Source organism: Bombina bombina, unplaced genomic scaffold (assembly GCF_027579735.1).
Source record: "Bombina bombina isolate aBomBom1 unplaced genomic scaffold, aBomBom1.pri scaffold_604, whole genome shotgun sequence".
Lineage (NCBI taxonomy): Eukaryota > Metazoa > Chordata > Amphibia > Anura > Bombinatoridae > Bombina > Bombina bombina.
Genome location: NW_026510965.1, coordinates 45,736 through 60,980, shown reverse-complemented (window position 1 = coordinate 60,980; position 15,245 = coordinate 45,736).

Genomic DNA, 15,245 nt, shown 5'->3' with positions numbered 1-15,245 from the left:
TACAGCAGCACAGGTAGAGAATAACACAGGTATACAGCTGCACAGGTAGAGAATAACACAGGTATACAACAGCACAGGTAGAGGATAACACAGGTATACAGCAGCACAGGTAGAGGAATAACACAGGTATACAGCAGCACAGGTAGAGGATAACACAGGTATACAGCAGCACAGGTAGAGATAACACAGGTATAACAACAGCACAGGTAGAGGATAACCACAGGTGGATACAGCAGCACAGGTAGAGGATAACACAGGTATACAGCAGCACAGGTAGAGGATAACACAGGTATACAAGCAGCACAGGTAGAGGATAACACAGGTATACAGCAGCACAGGTATAGGATAACACAGGTATACACAGCACACGGTAGAGAATTAACACAGGTATACAGCAGCACAGGTAGAGAATAACACAGGTATACAACAGCACAGGTAGAGGATAACACAGGTATACAGCAGCACAGGCTAGAGGAAACACAGGTATACAGCAGCACAGGTAGAGAGGATACACAGGTATACAGCAGCACAGCTAGAGAATAACACAGGTATACAACAGCACAGGTAGAGAGGATAAACACAGGTATACAGCAGCACAGGTAGAGTATAACACAGGTATACAGCAGCACAGGTAGAGAATAACACCGGTATACAGCAGCACAGGTAGAGTATAACACAGGTATACAGCAGCACAGGTAGAGGATAACACAGGTATACAGCAGCACAGGTAGAGAATAACACAGGTATACAGCAGCACCAGGTAGAGGAATAACACAGGTATACAGCAGCACAGCTAGAGAATAACACAGGTATACAGCAGCACAGGTAGAGGATAACACCGGTATACAGCAGCACAGGTAGAGGATAACACAGGTAACACAGCAGCACAGGTAGAGAATAACACAGATATACAACAGCACAGGTAGAAGGATAACACAGGTATACAGTAGCACAGCTAGAGGATAACACAGGTATACAACAGCACAGGTAGAGAATAACACAGGTATACAGCAGCACAGGTAGAGAATAACACAAGTATACAGTAGCACAGCTAGAGAATAACACAGGTATACAGCAGCACAGGTAGAGGATAACACAGGTATACAGCAGCACAGGTAGAGGATAACACAGGTATACAACAGCACAGCTAGAGAATAACACAGGTATACAGCAGCACAGGTAGAGAATAACACAGGTATACAGTAGCACAGGTAGAGAATAACACAGGTATACAGCAGCACAGGTAGAGAATAACACAGGTATACAGTAGCACAGGTAGAGAATAACACAGGTATACAGTAGCACAGGTAGAGGATAACACAGGTATGCAGCAGCACAGGTAGAGGATAACACAGGTATACAGTAGCACAGCTAGAGAATAACACAGGTATATTACAGCACAGGTAGAGTATTACACAGGTATACAGCAGCACAGGTAGAGAATAACACAGGTATACAGCAGCACAGGTAGAGAATAACACAGGTATACAGCAGCACAGGTAGAGGATAACACAGGTATACAACAGCACAGCTAGAGAATAACACAGGTATACAACAGCACAGGTAGAGGATAACACAGGTATACAGCAGCACAGCTAGAGGATAACACAGGTATACAGCAGCACAGGTAGAGAATAACACAGGTATACAGCAGCACAAGTAGAGAATAACACAGGTATACAGCAGCACAGGTAGAGGATAACACAGGTATACAGCAGCACAGGTAGAGAATAACACAGGTATACAACAGCACAGGTAGAGAATAACACAGGTATACAGCAGCACAGGTAGAGAATAACACAGGTATACAGCAGCACAGCTAGAGCATAACACAGGTATACAGTAGCACAGGTAGAGGATAACACAGGTATACAGCAGCACAGGTAGAGGATAACACAGGTATACAGTAGCACAGGTAGAGGATAACACAGGTATACAGCAGCACAGGTAGAGGATAACACAGGTATACAGTAGCACAGGTAGAGGATAACACAGGTATACAGCAGCACAGGTAGAGAATAACACAGGTATACAGTAGCACAGGTAGAGAATAACACAGGTATGCAGCAGCACAGGTAGAGGATAACACAGATATACAGCAGCACAGGTAGAGGATAACACAGGTATACAGTAGCACAGCTAGAGAATAACACAGGTATACAACAGCACAGGTAGAGTATTACACAGGTATACAGCAGCACAGATAGAGAATAACACCGGTATACAGCAGCACAGGTAGAGAATAACACAGGTATACAGCAGCACAGGTAGAGAATAACACAGGTATACAGCAGCACAGGTAGAGGATAACACAGGTATACAACAGCACAGCTAGAGAATAACACAGGTATACAGCAGCACAGGTAGAGGATAACACAGGTATACAGCAGCACAGGTAGAGGATAACACAGGTATACAGCAGCACAGGTAGAGGATAACACAGGTATACAACAGCACAGGTAGAGGATAACACAGGTATGCAGCAGCACAGGTAGAGGATAACACAGGTATATAGCAGCACAGCTAGAGGATAACACAGGTATACAGCAGCACAGCTAGAGGATAACACAGGTATGCAGCAGCACAGGTAGAGGATAACAAAGGTATACAGCAGCACAGGTAGAGGATAACACCGGTATACAGCAGCACAGCTAGAGAATAACACAGGTATACAGTAGCACAGCTAGAAGATAACACAGGTATACAACAGCACAGCTAGAGAATAACACAGGTATACAACAGCACAGGTAGAGAATAACACAGGTATACAGCAGCAGAGCTAGAGGATACCACAGGTATACAGCAGCACAGGTAGAGAATAACACAGGTATACAGCAGCACAGGTAGAGAATAACACAGGTATACAGCAGCACAGGTAGAGAATAACACAGGTATACAACAGCACAGGTAGAGAATAACACAGGTATACAGCAGCACAGGTAGAGAATAACACAGGTATACAGCAGCACATCTAGAGCATAACACAGGTATACAGTAGCATAGGTAGAGGATAACACAGGTATACAGCAGCACAGGTAGAGGATAACACAGGTATACAGTAGCACAGGTAGAGGATAACACAGGTATACAGCAGCACAGGTAGAGAATAACACAGGTATACAGTAGCACAGGTAGAGGATAACACAGGTATACAGCAGCACAGGTAGAGAATAACACAGGTATACAGCAGCACAGGTAGAGGATAACACAGGTATACAGCAGCACAGGTAGAGAATAACACAGGTATACAGCAGCACAGGTAGAGGATAACACAGGTATACAGCAGCACAGGTAGAGAATAACACAGGTATGCAGCAGCACAGGTAGAGAATAACACAGGTATACAGCAGCACAGGTAGATGATAACACAGGTATGCAGCAGCACAGGTAGAGGATAACACAGGTATGCAGCAGCACAGGTAGAGGATAACACAGGTATACAGCAGCACAGATAGAGGATAACACAGGTATACAGTAGCACAGGTAGAGAATAACACAGATATACAGCAGCACAGGTAGAGAATAACACAGGTATACAGTAGCACAGCTAGAGAATAATACAGGTATACAGCAACACAGGTAGAGAATAATACAGGTATACAGCAACACAGGTAGAGAATAACACAGGTATACAGCAGCACAGCTAGAGAATAACACAGGTATACAACAGCACAGGTAGAGGATAACACAGGTATACAACAGCACAGGTAGAGAATAACACAGGTATACAGCAGCACAGCTAGAGAATAACACAGGTATACAGTAGCACAGGTAGAGGATAACACAGGTATACAGCAGCACAGCTAGAGAATAACACAGGTATACAACAGCACAGGTAGAGAATAACACAGGTATACAACAGCACAGGTAGAGAATAACACAGGTATACAGCAGCACAGGTAGAGTATAACACAGGTATACAGCAGCACAGCTAGAGGATAACACAGGTATACAGCAGCACAGGTAGAGGATAACACAGGTATACAGCAGCACAGGTAGAGAATAACACAGGTATACAGTAGCACAGCTAGAGAATAACACAGGTATACAGCAGCACAGATAGAGAATAACACAGGTATACAGCAGCACAGCTAGAGAATAACACTGGTATACAGCAGCACAGGTAGAGAATAACACAGGTATACAGCAGCACAGGTAGAGGATAACACAGGTATACAGCAGCACATGTAGAGAATAACACAGGTATACAACAGCACAGCTAGGAGGATAACACAGGTATACAGCAGCACAGCTAGGAGGATAACACAGGTATACAGCAGCACAGGTAAAGGATAACACAGGTATACAGCAGCACAGGTAGAGAATAACACATATATACAGCAGCACAGGTAGAGGATAACACAGGTATACAGTAGCACAGCTAGAGGATAACACAGGTATACAGTAGCACAGCTAGAGGATAACACAGGTATACAGCAGCACAGCTAGAGAATAACACAGGTATACAGTAGCACAGGTAGAGGATAACACAGGTATACAGCAGCACAGGTAGAGAATAACACAGATATACAGCAGCACAGCTAGAGAATAACACAGGTATACAGTAGCACAGCTAGAGAATAACACAGGTATACAACAGCACAGGTAGAGGATAACACAGGTATACAACAGCACAGGTAGAGGATAACACAGGTATACAGCAGCACAGGTAGAGGATAACACAGGTATACAGCAGCACAGGTAGAGAATAACACAGGTATACAGCAGCACAGGTAGAGAATAACACAGGTATACAGCAGCACAGGTAGAGAATAACACAGGCATACAGTAGCACAGGTAGAGGATAACACAGATATACAGCAGCACAGGTAGAGGATAATACAGGTATACAGCAGCACAGGTAGAGAATAACACAGGTATACAGCAGCACAGGTAGAGAATAACACAGGTATACAACAGCACAGGTAGAGGATAACACAGGTATACAGCAGCACAGGTAGAGAATAACACAGGTATACAACAGCACAGGTAGAGTATTACACAGGTAATACAGCAGCACAGGTAGAGAATAACACAGATATACAGCAGCACAGGTAGAGGATAACACAGGTATACAGCAGCACAGGTAGAGAATAACACAGGTATACAGCAGCACATTTAGAGGATAACACAGGTATACAGCAGCACAGGTAGAGGATAACACAGGTATACAGCAGCACAGGTAGAGAATAACACAGGTATACAGCAGCACAGGTAGAGGATAACACAGGTAATACAGCAGCACTGGTAGAGAATAACACAGGTATACAGCAGCACAGCTAGAGAATAACACAGGTATACAACAGCACAGGTAGAGAGGATAACACAGGTATACAGCAGCACAGGTAGAGAGGATAACACAGGTATACAGCAGCACAGCTAGAGAATAACACAGGTATACAACAGCACAGGTAGAGAGGATAACACAGGTATACAGCAGCACAGGTAGAGGATAACACAGGTATACAGCAGCACAGGTAGAGAATAACACCGACATACAGCAGCACAGGTAGAGAATAACACCGGTATACAGCAGCACAGGTAGAGGATAACACAGGTATACAGCAGCACAGGTAGAGAATAACACAGGTATACAGCAGCACAGCTAGAGGATAACACAGGTATACAGCAGCACAGGTAGAGAATAACACAGGTATACAACAGCACAGGTAGAGAGGATAACACAGGTATACAGCAGCACAGGTAGAGAATAACACCGGTATACAGCAGCACAGGTAGAGGATAACACAGGTATACAGCAGCACAGGTAGAGAATAACACAGGTATACAACAGCACAGGTAGAGAGGATAACACAGGTATACAGCAGCACAGGTAGAGGATAACACAGGTATACAGCAGCACAGGTAGAGAATAACACAGGTATACAACAGCACAGCTAGAGAATAACACAGGTATACAGCAGCACAGGTAGAGGATAACACAGGTATACAACAGCACAGCTAGAGAATAACACAGGTATACAACAGCACAGGTAGAGGATAACACAGGTATACAGCAGCACAGGTAGAGAATAACACAGCTATACAACAGCACAGCTAGAGAATAACACAGGTATACAGCAGCACAGTTAGAGGATAACACAGGTATACAACAGCACAGCTAGAGAATAACACAGGTATACAGCAGCACAGGTAGAGAATAACACAGGTATACAACAGCACAGCTAGATAATAACACAGGTATACAGCAGCAAAGGTAGAGGATAACACAGGTATACATCAGCACAGGTAGAGAATAACACAGGTATACAGCAGCACAGCTAGAGAATAACAAAGGTATACAGCAGCACAGCTAGAGAATAACACAGGTATACAGCAGCACAGGTAGAGGATAACACTGGTATACAGCAGCACAGGTAGAGAATAACACAGGTATACAACAGCACAGGTAGAGAATAACACAGGTATACAGCAGCACAGGTAGAGGATAACACAGGTATACAGCAGCACAGGTAGAGAATAACACAGGTATACAGCAGCACAGCTAGAGAATAACACATGTATACAGCAGCACAGCTAGAGAATAACACAGGTAATACAGCAGCACAGCTAGAGAATAACACAGGTATACAGCAGAACAGCTAGAGAATAACACAGGTATACAGCAGCACAGGTAGAGGATAACACCGGTATACAGCAGCACAGGTAGAGAATAACACAGGTATACAACAGCACAGGTAGAGAATAACACAGGTATACAGTAGCACAGGTAGAGGATAACACAGGTATACAGCAGCACAGGTAGAGGATAACACAGGTATACAGCAGCACAGGTAGAGGATAACACAGGTATACAACAGCACAGGTAGAGGATAACGCAGGTATACAGCAGCACAGGTAGAGGATAACACAGGTAATACAGCAGCACAGCTAGAGGATAACACAGGTATACAGCAGAACAGCTAGAGAATAACACAGGTATACAGCAGCACAGGTAGAGGATAACACCGGTATACAGCAGCACAGGTAGAGAATAACACAGGTATACAGCAGCACAGCTAGAGGATAACACAGGTATACAGCAGCACAGCTAGAGGATAACACAGGTATACAGCAGCACAGGTAGAGAATAACACAGGTATACAGCAGCACAGCTAGGAGGATAACACAGGTATACAGCAGCACAGGTAGAGGATAACACAGGTATACAGCAGCACAGCTAGAGGATAACACAGGTATACAGCAGCACAGCTAGAGGATAACACAGGTATACAGCAGCACAGCTAGAGGATAACACAGGTATACAGCAGCACAGGTAGAGAATAACACAGATATACAGCAGCACAGGTAGAGAATAACACAGGTATACAACAGCATAGGTAGAGGATAACACAGGTATACAACAGCACAGGTAGAGAATAACACAGGTATACAGTAGCACAGGTAGAGGATAACACAGGTATACAGCAGCACAGGTAGAGGATAACACAGGTATACAGCAGCACAGGTAGAGGATAACACAGGTATACAGCAGCACAGGTAGAGAATAACACAGGTATACAGCAGCACAGCTAGAGAATAACACAGATATACAGCAGCACAGCTAGAGAATAACACAGGTATACAGCAGCACAGGTAGAGGATAACACCGGTATACAGCAGCACAGGTAGAGAATAACACAGGTATACAGCAGCACAGGTAGAGGATAACACAGGTATACAACAGCACAGGTAGAGAATAACACAGGTATACAGCAGCACTGGTAGAGAATAACACAGGTATACAGCAGCACAGGTAGAGGATAAAACAGGTATACAACAGCACAGGTAGAGAATAACACAGGTATACAGCAGCACAGGTAGAGAATAACACAGGTATACAGCAGCACAGGTAGAGGATAACACCGGTATACAGCAGCACAGGTAGAGGATAACACAGGTAACACAGCAGCACAGGTATAGAATAACACAGATATACAACAGCACAGGTAGAGAGGATAACACAGGTATACAGTAGCACAGCTAGAGAATAACACAGGTATACAGCAGCACAGGTAGAGGATAACACAGGTATACAGCAGCACAGGTAGAGGATAACACAGGTATACAACAGCACAGCTAGAGAATAACACAGGTATACAGCAGCACAGGTAGAGAATAACACAGGTATACAGCAGCACAGGTAGAGAATAACACAGGTATACAGCTGCACAGGTAGAGAATAACACAGGTATACAGTAGCACAGGTAGAGAATAACACAGGTATACAGTAGCACAGGTAGAGGATAACACAGGTATGCAGCAGCACAGGTAGAGGATAACACAGGTATACAGTAGCACAGCTAGAGAATAACACAGGTATACAACAGCACAGGTAGAGTATTACACAGGTATACAGCAGCACAGGTAGAGAATAACACAGGTATACAGCAGCACAGGTAGAGAATAACACAGGTATACAGCAGCACAGGTAGAGGATAACACAGGTATACAACAGCACAGCTAGAGAATAACACAGGTATACAACAGCACAGGTAGAGGATAACACAGGTATACAGCAGCACAGCTAGAGGATAACACAGGTATACAGCAGCACAGGTAGAGAATAACACAGGTATACAGCAGCACAGGTAGAGGATAACACAGGTATACAGCAGCATAGGTAGAGAATAACACAGGTATACAACAGCACAGGTAGAGAATAACACAGGTATACAGCAGCACAGGTAGAGAATAACACAGGTATACAGCAGCACAGCTAGAGCATAACACAGGTATACAGTAGCACAGGTAGAGGATAACACAGGTATACAGCAGCACAGGTAAAGGATAACACAGGTATACAGTAGCACAGGTAGAGGATAACACAGGTATACAGCAGCACAGGTAGAGGATAACACAGGTATACAGTAGCACAGGTAGAGGATAACACAGGTATACAGCAGCACAGGTAGAGAATAACACAGGTATACAGTAGCACAGGTAGAGGATAACACAGGTATGCAGCAGCACAGGTAGAGGATAACACAGATATACAGCAGCACAGGTAGAGGATAACACAGGTATACAGTAGCACAGCTAGAGAATAACACAGGTATACAACAGCACAGGTAGAGTATTACACAGGTATACAGCAGCACAGATAGAGAATAACACCGGTATACAGCAGCACAGGTAGAGAATAACACAGGTATACAGCAGCACAGGTAGAGAATAACACAGGTATACAGCAGCACAGGTAGAGGATAACACAGGTATACAACAGCACAGCTAGAGAATAACACAGGTATACAACAGCACAGGTAGAGGATAACACAGGTATACAGCAGCACAGGTAGAGGATAACACAGGTATACAGCAGCACAGGTAGAGGATAACACAGGTATACAACAGCACAGGTAGAGGATAACACAGGTATGCAGCAGCACAGGTAGAGGATAACACAGGTATGCAGCAGCACAGGTAGAGGATAACACAGGTATACAGCAGCACAGGTAGAGGATAACACCGGTATACAGCAGCACAGCTAGAGAATAACACAGGTATACAGTAGCACAGCTAGAAGATAACACAGGTATACAACAGCACAGCTAGAGAATAACACAGGTATACAACAGCACAGGTAGAGAATAACACAGGTATACAGCAGCACAGCTAGAGGATACCACAGGTATACAGCAGCACAGCTAGAGAATAACACAGGTATACAGCAGCACAGGTAGAGAATAACACAGGTATACAATAGCATAGGTAGAGAATAACACAGGTATACAGCAGCACAGGTAGAGAATAACACAGGTATACAGCAGCACAGCTAGAGCATAACACAGGTATACAGTAGCACAGGTAGAGGATAACACAGGTATACAGCAGCACAGGTAGAGGATAACACAGGTATACAGTAGCACAGGTAGAGGATAACACAGGTATACAGCAGCACAGGTAGAGAATAACACAGGTATACAGTAGCACAGGTAGAGGATAACACAGGTATACAGCAGCACAGGTAGAGAATAACACAGGTATACAGCAGCACAGGTAGAGGATAACACAGGTATACAGCAGCACAGGTAGGGAATAACACAGGTATACAGCAGCACAGGTAGAGGATAACACAGGTATACAGCAGCACAGGTAGAGAATAACACAGGTATACAGCAGCACAGGTTAGGATAACACAGGTATACAGCAGCACAGGTAGAGAATAACACAGGTATGCAGCAGCACAGGTAGAGAATAACACAGGTAAACAGCAGCACAGTAGATGATAACACAGGTATGCAGCAGCACAGGTAGAGGATAACACAGGTATGCAGCAGCACAGGTAGAGGATAACACAGGTATACAGCAGCACAGATAGAGGATAACACAGGTATACAGTAGCACAGGTAGAGAATAACACAGATATACAGCAGCACAGGTAGAGAATAACACAGGTATACAGTAGCACAGCTAGAGAATAATACAGGTATACAGCAACACAGGTAGAGAATAATACAGGTATACAGCAACACAGGTAGAGAATAACACAGGTATACAGCAGCACAGCTAGAGAATAACACAGGTATACAACAGCACAGGTAGAGGATAACACAGGTATACAACAGCACAGGTAGAGAATAACACAGGTATACAGCAGCACAGCTAGAGAATAACACAGGTATACAGTAGCACAGGTAGAGGATAACACAGGTATACAGCAGCACAGCTAGAGAATAACACAGGTATACAACAGCACAGGTAGAGAATAACACAGGTATACAACAGCACAGGTAGAGAATAACACAGGTATACAGCAGCACAGGTAGAGTATAGCACAGGTATACAGCAGCACAGCTAGAGGATAACACAGGTATACAGCAGCACAGGTAGAGGATAACACAGGTATACAGCAGCACAGGTAGAGAATAACACAGGTATACAGTAGCACAGCTAGAGAATAACACAGGTATACAGCAGCACAGATAGAGAATAACACAGGTATACAGCAGCACAGCTAGAGAATAACACAGGTATACAGCAGCACAAGTAGAGAATAACACAGGTATACAGCAGCACAGGTAGAGGATAACACAGGTATACTGCAGCACATGTAGAGAATAACACAGGTATACAACAGCACAAGTAGAGAATAACACAGGTATACAGCAGCACAGGTAGAGGATAACACAGGTATACTGCAGCACATGTAGAGAATAACACAGGTATACAACAGCACAGCTAGGAGGATAACACAGGTATATAGCAGCACAGCTAGGAGGATAACACAGGTATACAGCTGCACAGGTAAAGGATAACACATATATACAGCAGCACAGGTAGAGGATAACACAGGTATACAGTAGCACAGCTAGAGGATAACACAGGTATACATTAGCACAGCTAGAGGATAACACAGGTATACAGCAGCACAGCTAGAGAATAACACAGGTATACAGCAGCACAGGTAGAGGATAACACAGGTATACAGCAGCACAGGTAGAGAATAACACAGGTATACAGCAGCACAGGTAGAGAATAACACAGGTATACAGCAGCACAGGTAGAGAATAACACAGGCATACAGTAGCACAGGTAGAGGATAACACAGATATACAGCAGCACAGGTAGAGGATAATACAGGTATACAGCAGCACAGGTAGAGAATAACACAGGTATACAGCAGCACAGGTAGAGAATAACACAGGTATACAACAGCACAGGTAGAGGATAACACAGGTATACAGCAGAACAGGTAGAGAATAACACAGGTATACAACAGCACAGGTAGAGTATTACACAGGTAATACAGCAGCACAGGTAGAGAATAACACAGATATACAGCAGCACAGGTAGAGGATAACACAGGTATACAACAGCACAGGTAGAGAATAACACAGGTATACAGCAGCACAGGTAGAGGATAACACAGGTATACAGCAGCACAGGTAGAGGATAACACAGGTATACAGCAGCACAGGTAGAGAATAACACAGGTATACAGCAGCACAGGTAGAGGATAACACAGGTAATACAGCAGCACAGGTAGAGAATAACACAGGTATACAGAAGCACAGGTAGAGAATAACACAGGTATACTACAGCACAGGTAGAGTATTACACAGGTAATACAGCAGCACAGGTAGAGAATAACACAGGTATACAACAGCACAGGTAGAGGATAACACAGGTATACAGCAGCACAGGTAGAGAATAACACAGGTATACAGCAGCACAGCTAGAGAATAACACAAGTATACAACAGCACAGGTAGAGTATAACACAGGTATACAGCAGCCCAGGTAGAGGATAACACAGGTATACAGTAGCACAGGTAGAGGATAACACAGGTATACAACAGCACAGGTAGAGGATAACACAGGTATACAGCAGCACAGGTAGAGAATAACATAGGTATACAACAGCACAGGTAGAGGATAACACAGGTATACAGTAGCACAGGTAGAGGATAACACAGGTATACAACAGCACAGGTAGAGGATAACACAGGTATACAGCAGCACAGGTAGAGAATAACACAGGTATACAACAGCACAGGTAGAGGATAACACAGGTATACAGCAGCACAGGTGGAGAATAACACAGGTATACAACAGCACAGGTAGAGGATAACACAGGTATACAACAGCACAGGTAGAGGATAACACAGGTATACAGCAGCACAGCTAGAGAATAACACAGGTATACAACAGCACAGCTAGAGGATAACACAGGTATACAGCAGCACAGGTAAAGGATAACACAGGTATACAACAGCACAGGTAGAGTATTACACAGGTAATACAGCAGCACAGGTAGAGAATAACACAGGTATACAACAGCACAGGTAGAGAATAACACAGGTATACAACAGCACAGGTAGAGGATAACACTGGTATACAACAGCACAGGTAGAGTATTACACAGGTAATACAGCAGCACAGGTAGAGAATAACACAGGTATACAACAGCACAGGTAGAGGATAACACAGGTATACAGCAGCACAGGTATTGGATAACACAGGTATACAGCAGCACAGGTAGAGAATAACACAGGTATACAACAGCACAGGTAGATGATAACACAGGTATACAACAGCACAGGTAGAGGATAACACAGGTATACAGCAGCACAGGTAGAGGATAGCACAGGTAATACAGCAGCACAGGTAGAGGATAACACAGGTAATACAGCAGCACAGGTAGAGAATAACACAGGTATACAACAGCACAGGTAGAGGATAACACAGGTATACAGCAGCACAGCTAGAGGATAACACAGGTATACAGCAGTACAGGTAGAGAATAACACAGGTATACAACAGCACAGGTAGAGAATAACACAGGTATACAGCAGCACAGGTAGAGAATAACACAGGTATACAGTAGCACAGGTAGAGGATAACACAGGTATACAGCAGCACAGGTAGAGGATAACACAGGTATACAAAAGCACAGGTAGAGGATAACACAGGTATACAGCAGTACAGGTAGAGAATAACACAGGTATACAACAGCACAGGTAGAGAATAACACAGATATACAGCAGCACAGGTAGAGAATAACACAGGTATACAGCAGCACAGGTAGAGGATAACACAGGTATACAGCAGCACAGGTAGAGGATAACACAAGTATAGAACAGCACAGCTAGAGCATAACACAGGTATACAGTAGCACAGGTAGAGGATAACACAGGTATACAGCAGCACAGGTAGAGGATAACACAGGTAGAGGATAACACAGGTAGAGGATAACACAGGTATACAGCAGCACAGGTAGAGGATAACACAGGTATACAGCAGCACAGGTAGAGGATAACACAGGTAGAGGATAACACAGGTAGAGGATAACACAGGTATGCAGCAGCAGAGGTAGAGGATAACACAGGTATACAACAGCACAGGTAGAGGATAAAACAGGTATAGAGCAGCACAGGTAGAGAATAACACAGGCAAACAGTAGCAGAGGTAGAGAATAACACAGGTATACAGCAGCACAGGTAGAGGATAACACAGGTATACAGCAGCACAGGTAGAGAATAACACAGGCATACAGCAGCACAGGTAGAGGATAACACAGGTATACAGCAGCACAGGTAGAGAATAGCACAGGCATACAGCAGCACAGGTACAGGATAACACAGGTATACAGCAGAACAGGTAGAGAATAACACAGGTATACAGCAGCACAGCTATAGGATAACACAGGTATATAGTAGCACAGGTAGAGAATAACACAGGCATACAGTAGCACAGGTAGAGAATAACACAGGTATACAGCAGCACAGCTAGAGAATAACAGAGGTGTACAGTAGCACAGGTAGAGAATAACACAGGTATACAGCAGCACAACTAGAGTATAACACAGGTATACAACAGCACAGCTAGAGGATAACACAAGTATACAGCAGCACAGGTAGAGGATAACACAGGTATACAGCAGCACAGGTAGAGAATAACACAGGTATACAGCAGCACAGGTAGAGTATAACACAGGCATACAGCAGCACAGGTAGAGGATAACACAGGTATACAGCAGCACAGGTAGAGGATAACACAGGTATAAAGCAGCACAGGTAGAGAATAACACAGGCATACAGCAGCACAGGTAGAGAATAACACAGGTATACAACAGCACAGTTGGAGAATAACACAGGTATACAGCAGCACAGGTAGAGGATAACAGGTATACATTAGCACAGGTAGAGAATGACACAAGTATACAGCAGCACAGGTATTGGATAACACCTGTTCTGCTGAATACCTGTTTTATCCTCTACCTGTGCTGTTGTATACCTGTGTTATTCTCTACCTGTGCTGCTGTATACCTGTGTATCCTCTACCTGTGCTGCTGTTTACCTGTGTTATTCTCTAGCTGTGCTGCTGTATACCTGTGTTATTCTCTACCTGTGCTGTTGTATACCTGTGTTATTCTCTACCTGTGCTGTTGTATACCTGTGTTATTCTCTACCTGTGCTGCTGTATACCTGTGTAATACTCTACCTGTGCTGCTGTATATCTGTGTTATCCTCTACCTGTGCTGTTGTATACCTGTGTTATCCTCTACCTGTGCTGCTGTATACCTGTGTTATTCTCAACCTGTGCTGCTGTATACCTGTGTTATACTCCTAGCTGTGCTGTTGTATACCTGTGTTATCCTCTACCTGTGCTGTTGTATACCTGTGTTATCCTCTACCTGTGCTGTTGTATACCTGTGTTATCCTCTACCTGTGCTGTTGTATACCTGTGTTATCCTCTACCTGTGCTGTTGTATACCTGTGTTATCCTCTACCTGTGCTGCTG